This window comes from Oncorhynchus mykiss, chromosome 7 (assembly GCF_057628025.1).
Source record: "Oncorhynchus mykiss isolate SJ-2025 chromosome 7, ASM5762802v1, whole genome shotgun sequence".
NCBI lineage: Eukaryota > Metazoa > Chordata > Actinopteri > Salmoniformes > Salmonidae > Oncorhynchus > Oncorhynchus mykiss.
Window position 1 is genome coordinate 53,604,288 of NC_143028.1, and position 13,792 is coordinate 53,618,079.

The window sequence follows — 13,792 nt, forward strand, 5'->3', positions numbered from 1 at the left end:
TAAATAATAGTTGTAGACATGTTTTCAAATGTTATCTGAGTTTAAAAAAAACATATTAATCTAATACTAAAGTAGAATTGGGTAAGTCCAAAACTGTTCATATACACACACAACCACTTCACTTTCTCAATTACAGTGGTAAAAAACGACATAGTAGTAGTAGTATGTTACAATGTAGTATTAGTGTAGTAGTACAGTACTGGCATATCTTGACAACTAAAATATATTTTGTAACATCCTTTAAAAGTATAAAGCTACTTGTTTATTATCAGAACGAGTAGTATGTAATATATCAGTGTATCCCTGTTTCACCAAAGATTATATTTCTCAACAGTCAAACATACACTACCATTCAAAAGTTTGGGGTCACTTAGAGATGTCCTTGTTTTCCATGAAACCATACATTAATTTAGCTGCAAAATGAATAGGAAATATAGTCAAGACATTGACAAGGTTATAAATAATGATTTTTAATTTAAATAATAATTGTGTCCTTCAAACTTTACTATCGTCAAAGAATCCTCCATTTGCAGCAATTACAGCCCCGCAGACCTTTGGCATTCTAGTTGTACATTTGTTGAGGTAATCTGAAGACATTTCACCCCATGCTTCCTGAAGCACCTCCCACAAGTTGAATTGGCTTGACGGGCACTTCTTACTTGCCATACGGTCAAGCTGTTCCCACAACAGCTCAATAGGTTTGAGATCCAGTGACTGTGCTGGCCACTCCATTATAGACAGAATACCAGCTGACTGCTTCTTCCCTAAATAGTTATTGCATAGTTTGGAGCTGTGCTTTGGGTCATTGTCCTGTTGTAGGAGGAAATTGGCTCCAATTAAACGCCGTCCACAGGGTATGGAATGGCGTTGCAAAATGGAGTGACAGCCTTCCTTCTTCAAGATCCTTTTTACCCTGAACAAATCTCCCACTTTACCACCACCAAAGCACCCCCAGACCATCACATTGCCTCCACCATGCTTGATAGATGGCATCAAGTACTCCTCCAGCATCTTTTAATTTTTTCTGCATCTCACAAATCTTCTTTGTGATCCGAACACCTCAAACATAGATGTGTCTGTCCATAACGCTTTTTTCCAATCTTCCTCTGTCCAGTATCTGTGTTCTTTTGCCCATCTTAATCTTTTATTTTTATTGACCAGTCTGAGATATGGCTTTTTCTTTGCAACTCTGCCTAGAAGACCAACATCCCGGAGTTGCCTCTTCACTGTTGACGTTGAGACTGATGTTTTGGAGGTAGAGGGTCCGTCATGGTCTGGGGTGGTGTGTCACAGCATCATTGGACTGAGCTTGTTGTCATTGCAGGCAATCTCAACGCTGTGCATTACAGGGAAGACATCCTCCTCCTTCATGTGGTACCCTTCCTGCAGGCTCATCCTGACATGACCCTCCAGCATGACAATGCCACCAGCCATACTGCTTGTTATGTGCGTGATTTCTGCAAGACAGGAATGGCAGTGATCTGCCATGGCCAGCGAAGAGCCCGGATCTCAATCCCATTGAACACGTCTGGGACCTGTTGGATCGGAGGGTGAGGGCTAGGGCCAACTTGCAGGTGCCTTGGTGGAAGAGTGGGGTAACATCTCACAACAAGAACTGGCAAATCTGGTGCAGTCCATGAAGAGGAGCTGCACTGCAGTACTTAATGCAGCTGGTGGCCACACCAGATACTGACTGTTACTTTTGATTTTAACCACCCCCTTTGTTCAGGGACACATTATTCCATTTCTGTTAGTCACATGTCTGTGGAACTTGTTCAGTTTACGTCTCAGTTGTTGATAGTTATGTTCATACAAATATTTACACGTTAGGTTTGCTGAAAATAAATGCAGTTGACAGTGAGAGGAGATTTGTTTTTTTGCTGAGTTTATTTAATCAAACTTCCAGTTGAGGACTCTGTTTCTCAAACTAGGCACTCTAATGGACTTGTCCTCTTGATCAGTTGTGCACCGGAGCCTCCAACTCCTCTCTCTATTCTAGTTAGCGCCAGTTTGTGCTGTTCTGTGAATGGAGTAGTACACAGCGTTGTATGAGATCTTCAGTTCTTGCATGGAATAGCCTTAATTTCTCAGAACAAGAATAGACTGACGAGTTTCAGAAGAAAGTTATTTGTTTCTGGCCATTTTGAGCCTGTAATTGAACCCACAAATGCTGATTCTCCAGATACTCAACTAGTCTAAAGAAGGCCAGTTTAATTGCTTCTTTAATCAGAACAGTTTTCAGCTGTGCTAACATAATTGCAAAATGGTTTTCTAATGAACAATTAGCCTTTTAAAATGATAAACTTGGATTAGCTAACACAACGTGCCATTGGAACACAGGAGGTTGCTGATAATGGGCCTCTGTATGCCTCTGTACGCTTATGTGGATATTCCACAAAAATCTGCCGTTTCCAGCTACAATAGTCATTTACAACATTAACAATGTCTACATTGTATTTCTGATCAATCTGATATTATTTTAATGGACAAAAAATGTGCTTTCTTTCAAAAGGACATTTTATTTTATAACATATTTTAACATTTTTACCCCAATTTCGTGGTATCGAATTGTTTAGTAGCTACTATCTTGTCTCATCGCTACAACTCCCGCACGGGCTCAGGAGAGACGAAGGTTGAAAGTCATGCGTCCTCCAATACACAACCCAACCAAGCCGCACTGCTTCTTAACACAGCGCACATCCAACCTGGAAGCCAGCCGCACCAATGTGTCGGAGGAAACATGTGCACCTGGCAACCTTGGTTAGCGCGCACTGCGCCCGGCCCGCCACAGGAGTCGCTGGTGCGCGATGAGACAAGGATATCGCTACCGGCCAAACCCTCCCTAACCCCGACGACGCTAGGCCAATTGTGCATCGCCCCACGGACCTCCCGGTCGCGGCCGGTTACGACAGAGCCTGGGCGTGAACCCAGCTGGCGCTGCAGTACAGCGCCCTTAACCACTGCGCCACCTGGGAGGCCTACAAGGATATTTCTAAGTGACCCCAAACTTTTGAACGGTAGTGAATAAACAATATTTCTCTCCTGTAAAAATGTATTTTTGGAGTATAAACATGTGAAATGGGGCTGCTAAACTATTGTCATGTCATATCCATCAAAAACCAAGGGTCAGTCAATATAATTCTCAAGATGTGGTATGGAAAAACTTTAGTACTAAGAAACTGGGGGATATGTTAGAATGTTTAAATAAAACAACTTGGCCATGAAGAAGTTTCAGTGGATTACGAACTGATTCCCATAAAGCTATGAGGTGTAGCCACACATTATAATGTCATACCACAAAATTATATTACTTCTTACTGACATTCAACCTGCAAATGTTTTTATTTTTATTTGTAAATTAAAGCATGCTCAAAACTGATTTTTGTATTACAACAGATGTAACGGTTTTCTTTAGGTGAAGGAGAGGCGGACCAAAATGCAGCATGGTTGTTATTCATGGTTTTTTAATAAAGAAAACTAAACATGAATAAACTAACAAAACAATAAACGTGTGAAAACCTAAACAGCCTCTCTGGTGACAACAAACACAAAGACAGGAACAATCACCCACGAAGCACTCAAAGAATATGGCTGCCTAAATATGGTTCCCAATCAGAGACAACGATAAACACCTGCCTCTGATTGAGAACTACTCCAGACAGCCATAGACTTACATAGAAAACCCTACTAAGCCACAAACCCAATACCTAACAAAAACCCCAAGACAAAACACACCACATAAATAAACCCATGTCACACCCTGGCCTGACCAAAATAATAAAGAAAACACAAAATACTAAGACCAGGGTGTGACAACAGATTGTATTACAACGTCTGTGTTTCATCTGAACGATGGTTCAGTATTAAATAAGGAATTCAGCAGTGTGGTAAAGGTCCTGAAAAAACTTACTAGATAGTTTTATAATGTTTGTAGGAACATCAATATTTACTAGTGATGGGGGACGGATATGGAAAATCCACCCAATACATCTGATAATGATCAAATATATTTAAATAGCCCTTCGTACATCAGCTGATATCTCAAAGTGCTGTACAGAAACCCAGCCTAAAACCCCAAACAGCAAGCAATGCAGGTGTAGAAGCACGGTGGCTAGGAAAAACTCCCTAGAAAGGCCAAAACCTAAGAAGAAACCTAGAGAGGAACCAGGCTATGTGGGGTGGCCAGTCCTCTTCTGGCTGTGCCAGGTGGAGATTATAACAGAACATGGCCAAGATGTTCAAATGTTCATAAATGACCAGCATGGTCAAATAATAATAATCACAGGCAGAACAGTTGAAACTGGAGCAGCAGCACGGCTAGGTGGACTGGGGACAGCAAGGAGTCATCATGCCAGGTAATCCTGAGGCATGGTCCTAGGGCTCAGGTCCTCTGAGAGAGAGAAAGAAAGAGAGAATTAGAGAGAGGATACTTAAATTCACACAGGACACCGGATAGGACAGGAGAAGTACTCCAGATATAACAAACTGACCCTAGCCCCCCGACACATAAACTATTGCAGCATAAATACTGGAGGCTGAGACAGGAGGGGTCAGGAGACACTGTGGCCCCATCCGATGACACCCCCGGACAGGGCCAAACAGGAAGGATATAACCCCACCCACTTTGCCAACGCACAGCCCCCACACCACTAGAGGGATACCTTCAACCACCAACTTACCATCCTGAGACAAGGCCGAGTATAGCCCACAAAGATCTCCGCCATGGCACAACCCAAGGGGGGCGCCAACCCAGACAGGAAGATCACATCAGTGACTCAACCCACTCAAGTGACGCACCCCTCCTAGGGACGGTATGAAAGAGCCCTAGTAAGCCAGTGACTCAGCCCCTGTAATAGGGTTAGAGGCAGAGAATCCCAGTGGAAAGAGGGGAACCGGCCAGGCAGAGACAGCAAGGGCGGTTCGTTGCTCCAGAGCCTTTCCGTTCACCTTCATGCTCCTGGGCCAGACTACACTCAATCATATGACCCACTGAAGAGATGAGTCTTCAGTAAAGACTTAAAGGTTGAGACCGAGTTTGCGTCTCTCACATGGGTAGGCAGACCATTCCATAAAAATGGAGCTCCATAGGAGAAAGCCCTCCAGCTGTTTGCTTAGAAATTCTATGGACAATTAGGAGGCCTGCGTCTTGTGACCGTAGCGTACGTGTAGCTATGTACGGCAAGACCAAATCAGAGAGATAGGTAGGAGCAAGCCCATGTAATGCTTTGTAGGTTAGCAGTAAAACCTTGAAATCAGCCCTTGCCTTGACAGGAAGCCAGTGTAGGGAGGCTAACACTGGAGTAATATGATCAAATGTTTTGGTTCTAGTCAGGATTCTAGCAGCCGTATTTAGCACTAACTGAAGTTTATTTAGTGCTTTATCCGGGTAGCTGGAAAGTAGAGCATTGCAGTAGTCTAACCTAGAAGTGACAAAAGTATGGATTAATTGTCCTGCATCATTTTTGGACAGAAAGTTTCTGATTTTTGCAATGTTACGTAGATGGAAAAAAGCTGTCCTTAAAACAGTCTTGATATGTTCTTCAAAAGAGAGATCAGGGTCCAGAGTAACGCGAGGTCCTTCACAGTTTTATTTGAGACGACTGTACAACCATTAAGATTAATTGTCAGATTCAACAGAAGATCTCTCTGTTTCTTGGGACCTAGAACAAGCATCTCTGTTTTGTCCGAGTTTAAAAGTAGAAAGTTTGCAGCCATCCACTTCCTTATGTCTGAATCACAATTCTAGCGAGGGCAATCTCTAATGATAGGCTCACCAATTAGTATTTTTAACTACCATTTAATCCAATAACAAAAATACAAGATACACATTTCAAAACTGTTCTTTTCGAAGAACAGTATTTGGTTGTCACGCCCTGATCTGTTTCACCTGTCTTTGTGATTGTCTCCACCCACCTCCAGGTGTCAACCGTTTCCCCCATTAGTCCCTGGGTATTTATTCTGTTCCCTGTTTGTCTGTGCCAAGTCAACCCGTGTGTTTTTCTGTGCGCCTGCTTTTTCTTATCTCTATTTTTGCCTACCTTGACTCTGAACCCACCTGCCTGGCCATACTGCTGTCCCTGTCCTCGAGCCTGCCTGCCACTCAGTACCTCCTGGACTCAGACCTTATTTATGATATTTTTCTTGTCCACGACCATTCTCTTGCCTGCTCCTTGGATTATAATAAATATTAGACTAACATCTGCCTCCTGTCTGTAACTGGATCTCGCCCCGTGCCCATATAATGGTACATATCTACCGATGTCGCACTTCCGCATCTATGGTGAAAGGTGGCAGAGACCATGAGACATCTAGAAAATCTGTTTTCTCACAAACATCTGAACGGTTTGACCTACAAACTCACGAACACACACACACACACACACACACACACGTCACGGAATTATCTGAAGGTAACCGGTACTGTTTTTTTTTTTAATTAATGGAAGTTTGAAGGTAGTTTTGTGCCTACCCAAAAAGGGGTTGTGTGCATGTAATTATATATAATTACCAGTCAAAAATGTGGACACCTAATCATTCAAGGGTTGTTCTTTTTAAATAAAACATATTTTGTAGAATAGTTAAGACATCAAAACTATGAAATAACACATGGAATCATGTAGTAACCAAAAAAGTGAACAAATCATAATATATTTGAGATTCTTCAAAGTAACCACCCTTTGCCTTGATGACAGCCTTGTATACTCTTGGCATTCTCTCAACCAGGGTCACCTGGAATGCTTTTCCAACAGTCTTGAAGGAGTTCCCACATATACTGAGTGTCACAAGCCAGGGTTTCTTCCTGGAGTGTTCTACCTGTCATTGCCACTGGAGAGCACCCTTGGGTTTCCTCTAGTATCCAGGTGACCCTGATTGGGCTTTTTGGGATCATCTGCTGGATGACTATTTAGGTTTTTCTGTGGACTGGGCCAGTTGCTCAGGTCTCATGTTTTGTTCAGTGTTCCCTTGCTTTGTTTTGCTATGAAGACCTTAGGTAAATATTCTGGATTTACCCTTACCTCTGCCTGCTGTTTCTCTGCATCTGGGTTCAAGTTTGTTCTAGCACTATTGTCACACTGAGCACTTGTTGGCTGCTTTTCCTTCTCACTGCAGTCCCAACTCCTCCCAAACCATCTCAATTGGGTTGAGGTTGGCTGATATTGGAGGCCAGGTCATCTGATGCAGCACTCCATCACTCTCCTTCTTGATCAAATAGCCCTTACACAGCCTGGAGGTGTTTTGTGCCATTGTCCTGTTGAAAAACATGATAGTCCAACCAGATGGGATGGTGTATCGCTGCAGAATGCTGTGGTAGCCATGCTGGTTAAGTGTGCCTTAAATTCTAAATAAATCACTGACAGTGTCACCAGCAAAGCACCATCACACCACCTCCATGCTTCACGGTGCGAACCACACATGTGGAGATCATCCGTTCACCTACTCTGCATCTCACAAAGACACGGTGGTTGGACTCACCAGACCAAAGGACAGATTTCCACCGGTCTAATGTCCATTGATCGTGTTTCTTGGCCCAAGCAAGTCTCTTGTTACTGGTGTCCTTTAGTAGTGGTTTCTTTGCAGCAATTCGACCATGAAGGACCTATTTTCAGTCTCCAATAAACCCCTCCCCCCCCCACCCCCAATGGCTTAGACTTTTAATAATTGATAGTTAATTGTACTGTTATTAGATGTAAAGTGAATGTTGCATTTTGAAAAACAGATACTTAGATGGAATATGTATCCACATTGAAAGAGTGATTTGTTGCAGTGAACAAGTGACAATTTGCTGTATTCAATTGAAAAAGCTTAGAGCTTTGAAACAACATAAGCGATGATGATCTGATTTGATCTTTATGCATATAGATTGGAAAATGTTCCACATACAGTATTTGTAAAAATGTCACCAAAGTGATTGAAAAAGAAATGTATTTTCAAGGCTCTGAAGTCCAGACAACTGCTTGTTGATTCCCCACTGGGCCCGTTTGGAGTCCTCTGGGACACCTAAGGTACACTTCTCACTAGTCTGAATACAATGTTGGATTTCCTCACAGACCCCCAAACACACACCCCAAACACACACCCTACCCTCAACACAAACTGTTTTAACATGCCCAACTACCCCCCTCTCAACTCCATTAACTTGCTCAAGTAATAATTTTGGCTTGAATTTTTGCACCAGGAGTGACATAAAGTCACCCAACATCAATGTGAAAGACTGGTGGAGGGCATACCAAGGCGCAGGAAAGCTGTGATTGAAAATCAGGGTTATTCCACTAAATATTGATTTCCGAACTCTTCCTGAGTTAAAACATTAGTGTTGTGTTTAAAAATGAATATGAACTGATTTTCTTTGCATTATTCGAGGTCTGACAACACTGCATCTTTTTTTGTTATTTTGACCAGTTGTCATTTTCTGCAAATAAATGCTCTAAATGACATTTTTATTTGGGAGAAATTTTGTCAGTAGTTTATAGAATAAAACAAAAATGTTAATTTTATCCAAACTCATACCTATAAATCAGTAAAACCAGAGAAACTGATCATTTTGCAGTGGTCTCTTCATTTTTTCCAGAGCTGTAAATAAAATATGATTGTCATAATTTTAAATTCCCGTCTTTGTCTAGGAAATTACATATTGTGGAAATAGGAAAAAATATTCTAATCAACATGCCCACCCCACAGTTCCACTCCAGACTCTGGGGCACCAAATTGTCTTGCTGCTGTTACAACCATCAATCCTGACCAAGAGCAGGACACTCTTTCAAATGGATACATCCTCTCAGCCTTGATTGCCTAAACTAATCAAAGATTAACACCCCCCCCCCCCCCCCCCCACACACACACACACCACTCCTTCCAGATCAAGGCGATCCCACAGTTATAACATTTTATAAAACACCAAAATCACGAGGTGAAATGTACCTTTTATAAAACATAATAACCCCAGACATGCCCACCTCAGAAATCACAAGGTGTGACTTACCTTGTGACAGATTAAACCCTACATCAACTACTTTGTGGTTTTTGGGAGGATAATACTTACTATAATATTGAATAATAATACATATTTTATTTAATTTAATTTTATGTACTATTCTACAACGTTCTATTGTATGTACTACACATGATCAAGGGATTCTACAGAAACAGGTACGAAAGTATCTAGATCCACAGTAAAACGAGTCCTATATTGACATACCCTGAAAGGCTGCTCAGCAAGGAAGAAACCACTGCTCCAAAACCGCCATTAAAAAAGCCAGACTACGGTTTGCAACTGTACATGGGGACAAAGATCGTACTTTTTGGAGAAATGTCCTCTGGTCTGATGAAACAAAAATAGAACTGTTTGGCCATAATGACAATCGTTATGTTTGGAGGAAAAAGGGGGATGCTTGCAAGCCGAAGAACACCATCCCAACCGTGAAGCACAGGGTTGGCAGCATCATGTTGTGGGGGTGCTTTGCTGCAGGAGGGACTGGTGCATTTCATAAAATAGACGTGGGTCTTCCAAATGGACAATGACCCCAAGAATAAAAGCTTAAATAAATCATTCTGTCTACTATTATTCTGACATTTCACATTCTTAAAATAAAGTGGTGATCCTAACTGACAGGGACTTACTAGGATTAAATGTCAGGAATTGTGAAAAACAGAGTTTAAATGTAGTTGGCTAAGGTGTATGTAAACTTCCGACTTCAACTGTATATAGGATGAGCCTTGACTAGAATACAGTATATAAAGTGTGTAAAACAGTATGTAAACACTATTAAAGTGACCATTGTTCAATGACTATGTACATAGGGCAGCAGTCTCTAAGGTGCAGGGTAGAGTACCGGGTGGTAGCCAGCTAGTAACAGTGACTAAGGTTCAGGGCAGGGTACTGGACAGAGGCCGGCTAGTGGTGACAGTTTAACAGTCTGGTGGCCTGCTAAGTCTCTCTGTGCCAGCTTTGATGCACCTGTACTGTCTCTGACAGAGCTGTAGATGTCCTGGAGGGCAGAGGCAGTGTGCCCCCGTTGGTGCGTTGGGCTGACTGTACCACTCTCTGGAGAGCCTTGTAGTTGCGGACAGTGCAATTCCCATACCAGGCGCTGATAAAGTCTGACGGGATGCTCTCAATGGTGCATCTGTAGAAGTTTGTGAGGGTCTTAGGGGTCAAGACTAATTTCTACAGCCTCCTGAGGTTGAAAAGGTACTGTTGCGCCATTTTAAGTAGTCAACTGTGTGGAAGAGGACTGGCCACCGCTCAGAGCCTGGTTCCTCTCTAGGTTTCTTCCTAGGTTCCGGCCTTTCTAGGGAGTTTTTCCTAGCCACTGTGCTTCTACATCTGCATTTCTTGCTGTTTAGGGTTTAGGCTGGGTTTCTGTACAGCACTTTGTGACATTGGGCTGATGTGAAAAGGGCTTCATAAATACATTTGATTGATTGATTGTGGGGATTCCTGAGTTAGGCGCAACCAGCCAATGAAGAAAAAAATTTACTATAAAATGCAGTCACAGATGCTATAATGGCATAGATACAAAGATGAGTAATTTATCCATCTCAATGGCTGTTGTCCACATGCATATCTGCCATCTCATTGGCTAGAATGTTCCCACCTGGTCTTGCCTCCTCCTGCCTGCCTTCCATCTATGAGGACATGTATTTTTGGTTTGATTTCCATTCATAAAGCAGGCACTTGACTATCTTGTCAATATAATAGACAATCTTTGGTTAGGGGCAAGACTATGGTACAAATGTCTCCTCCCCTTCCGAAATTTGAAAGACACCTGCGAAATCGGGATTTGTCCAAATAATCCGTGACGAAAATCTGCGCACCGGCAAAAAGTTCCTTTTGAGTCGTTGCATCCTAGTCTGTTGACAGACGTTACGATATAAGTTATATTACGTACGCCTTTCCAATGAGAGATTGGTGTTTTCAGAATTTAGCATGTCTGTTGCTTATGATACAAACTATAGAGTTCGCCAGTTTGTAGTCCTAAAAAACGGAAATGAAATCTCTGGTTCGTTCAGCCATTCATTTTTATTTTTTATTTAACCTTTATTTATGGGGGAAATTATTATATTTTTTTTAAAGGAAAAACAACAAAAATAAGGTCTGACGTTAACACAGGTTTAGGATACCTTACATTTGGTTCTATGAGATAATATCAGTCAGTCAGTTAGCATGACCTTCATGAATTATGAAGCTTTTATGTGCTTACATAAATGCTTCAAAATTCACAAAAAGTGACGTTAGCTGCTGCTGATGATCTCATAGAACAAAATGTATAAGCCTGTGTTTACCATATATATTATTTTTGGCGATTATCCCAAAAAACATTAAAACATTCCCCATAGGCTTTGGCCAACGTGCCATGGCGCAATTAGTCTGTTAGTGCCTACAAGAAGACAACATAACTATTGCTCTCTTTTGGGTTCCAATGCACGCAGCTGCAGCACTCTAAAGCCACCAATAGGTGGCAGCAACATCTGCTGTTTCCCCACTACAATCCTCAGTCTGTCTGGTCTCTGATGGAGGAGGATACTTGAGGATGCAAAGCGCTGGACTAATAAATCAGGCGCTGAAACTGTCGGTGCAAGTTATGTTAGATTTTATTGCAGTTTAATCAGCTCAATTAATGTTTTAATAGGCCAATATTTCAGAATGGGAATGGCAATGTGGTGATAAATCGTGTTAGAGGAGCGTGGCCCCCTTTTCTCTTGGTCTCTATTTCTCTCAGAGCAGAGTTCAGAGTTAATGTGTGTACCTGGTCTGGGGTTTAATGTCATTGTGTTTTTAATGTTAACAGGCCAAATACATGTTGCGGCATAATAACAGTCAGTCATCCCTCTCTCACACTCCACTCCTTAGCTTTATCACTAAATTCTCAGACATGCCATACATTTGTCCCTTCTCCTTTCTTGTCACTGTTTTCTCCCCTCCTCTCGTATTCTCTTCTTCGTCTGCTCTGCTCTTCTCCAGTCTTTCTCCTGCATCATGTTTAAACACTGGACCTCACCCCACCTCTGGGTCTCCCACAGCGTTTAATGTCTCTTTACCCTCTCCCCTTCTCTCTGTTTTTGTGGATCTCTCCATTTCTCCATTTGACATTCCTGATCCCTCGCTCCCATCATCTACACACCTTAATCGCCTACTTATCCCTCTTCTCCTCCCTGTCACCCGCTTTCTTTCCTAATTTTCCTGACCTTCACCCACCCTTCTTCATCACTCTCTCCTTGTCTGCCCCCCCCCCCCCCATATACTCCCGCTCCCAGGCAGAGTGAAGGAGTAATAGAATGCAAAAATCAACATTCCTGTGACATTTTGGGACCCCCACCTCCCCCTCCCCCCATTAGACCCCACCATTGCACCCCCACCCCCCATTAGCAATGATGTATGATGGTTGGCATGACGATTCTAATAAGGACTTGGGTGAAGGGGTGGGTGGGGGGTGGTAGGGGGATGTAATTAAAGAACAAGGGTCCTGGGAGGAACTGGGGAAGGGAGATCAAATAACATTTTATTTATCACATGCGCCGAATTCAACTGGTGTGGACTTTATAATGAAATGCTTGCTTACAAATCTTTCCCAACGATGCAGTTTAAAAAAATATATATACAAAAATAATAGTAACTAACATGAGGAATAAAATAAAATATACATATATACAGGAAGTATCAGTACCAGATCAATGTGCAGAGGTACAAAGTATTTGAGGTAGATACAGTGCCTTGCGAAAGTATTCGGCCCCCTTGAACTTTGCGACCTTTTGCCACATTTCAGGCTTCAAACATAAAGATATAAAACTGTATTTTTTTGTGAAGAATCAACAACAAGTGGGACACAATCATGAAGTGGAACGGCATTTATTGGATATTTCAAACTTTTTTAACAAATCAAAAACTGAAAAATTGGGCGTGCAAAATTATTCAGCCCCCTTAAGTTCATACTTTGTAGCGCCACCTTTTGCTGCGATTACAGCTGTAAGTCGCTTGGGGTATGTCTCTATCAGTTTTGCACATCGAGAGACTGAATTTTTTTCCCATTCCTCCTTGCAAAACAGCTCGAGCTCAGTGAGGTTGGATGGAGAGCATTTGTGAACAGCAGTTTTCAGTTCTTTCCACAGATTCTCGATTGGATTCAGGTCTGGACTTTGACTTGGCCATTCTAACACCTGGATATGTTTATTTTTGAACCATTCCATTGTAGATTTTGCTTTATGTTTTGGATCATTGTCTTGTTGGAAGACAAATCTCCATCCCAGTCTCAGGTCTTTTGCAGACTCCATCAGGTTTTCTTCCAGAATGGTCCTGTATTTGGCTCCATCCATCTTCCCATCAATTTTAACCATCTTCCCTGTCCCTGCTGAAGAAAAGCAGGCCCAAACCATGATGCTGCCACCACCATGTTTGACAGTGGGGATAGTGTGTTCAGCTGTGTTGCTTTTACGCCAAACATAACGTTTTGCATTGTTGCCAAAAAGTTCAATTTTGGTTTCATCTGACCAGAGCACCTTCTTCCACATGTTTGGTGTGTCTCCCAGGTGGCTTGTGGCAAACTTTAAACAACACTTTTTATGGATATCTTTAAGAAATGGCTTTCTTCTTGCCACTCTTCCATAAAGGCCAGATTTGTGCAATATACGACTGATTGATGTCCTATGGACAGAGTCTCCCACCTCAGCTGTAAGATCTCTGCAGTTGATCCAGAGTGATCATGGGCCTCTTGGCTGCATCTCTGATCAGTCTTCTCCTTGTATGAGCTGAAAGTTTAGAGGGACGGCCAGGTCTTGGTAGATTTGCAGTGGTCTG